This window comes from Triturus cristatus, chromosome 6 (assembly GCF_964204655.1).
Source record: "Triturus cristatus chromosome 6, aTriCri1.1, whole genome shotgun sequence".
Classification (NCBI taxonomy): Eukaryota; Metazoa; Chordata; class Amphibia; order Caudata; family Salamandridae; genus Triturus; species Triturus cristatus.
The window spans coordinates 1,420,774,640-1,420,775,895 of NC_140589.1; the positions used below are offsets into that span (position 1 = coordinate 1,420,774,640).

Below are 1,256 nucleotides of genomic sequence, written 5' to 3' on the forward strand. Positions count from 1 at the left end.
CTCCCCCCGGCATCCCTGAACCAACCGGGCAGGAAGGCGACCACCCACCAGGGGCAGGCGGGAGGCGAGAGCAGCAGGAGTGGGGGAGAAGGAAGGCAACACACCGCCCGCACGCAGGAAGGGCGACAGCGGAGCAAAATGACAGTCGCAAACAACCACCACCGCCCGCCCCCGAACGGAAGGTGGGCGGCGCATCCCACCCCCACACGGCCATAGAGACAGAGTCGGAGCAAGGCATAGGCGCCCAAAGCAGACGCAACAGACCACCAAGCCACCAGGCCAACGGAATACAACAACGCACCCAACGGGGCGACAAGACCCGCATGGCACAGCAGCCAAGAGAGGGCAACACAGAACAGGAGGAGGAAGAGTAGAGCACCCAGCCAGCACCCCCAACCACCAGTACAGAACACGCGAACCAGCAACCATGCAGGAAGGACGATCAGGACCGAACAACCACTGACCCAGCACCCCCGCAAGGGAGAGAGCGAAGCAAAGCCACGGAAACCGAGAAGCCCCAGGAGGAGAATAAAGCAAAGGCTACAACTCACCCACCACAGAAGGATGAAGGGCCAAGCGGCCCCCGGGATCCGAACTGGCGACTACGTCGCATACACAGTAAAGAAGAGTCTGAAATATTGCCAACTTATGTCACTGTGACAGCGTGTGCAGGACTCGAACCCTTGTCCTGTGAGAGCCTTGATAACCAGAGGCACAAGACTCACCATTGAGCTATAGCTCCTGGTGTCTAGGAGCGAAACCAATAGGCCACCGCGACACTGTACAGACCGAACCGAAGGAAACGCCAGCGCCTATACACCAGAAAGAAGCAAGCAGTCAGACTACAAAATTGCCCATATCAACGATTCCACAAGTTGACACAGCGGGGAATGGGGAAAAGACTTCAAAATAGCAATAATCGCACATCGGAAAAACCTCACAGGCCACGACACTGCCACTGCACAATAATGTAAGGAAGAGGTGGAAAACAAGCATACGCAAGACACATGAAGGAAATGCGGGAACCGAACCCTAGTCCGGTGAGATTGGTCACAACCAAAGCACAAGACGTACCATTGAGCTTAAGCACCCGGCGGACACCAGCCACCCCCCCCGTGAAGAAGGCGTGAGAAACCACCAGGGAGAGCTAGTGCGGGACAACCCAAACCCCGCCCCCGGGACAACGAGTCGGCCCAGAGCGGGAAACAGGAAGAACCAACAGCGCACCGGAAACGCAGCCACCTAGCCCCGTAACA

At 57.6% G+C, this 1,256-nt stretch overlaps 1 non-coding gene across 1 annotated transcript; it reads right to left on the reverse strand.

Annotated features, from left to right (window-relative positions):
* Window positions 1-835: 835 nt before the first annotated feature.
* On the reverse strand, window positions 836-970 carry LOC146821484 (U4 spliceosomal RNA). The gene has a single exon (XR_014964976.1). It is a non-coding gene; the product is annotated as a U4 spliceosomal RNA (small nuclear RNA).
* Between the last annotated feature and the right edge of the window lie 286 nt (window positions 971-1,256).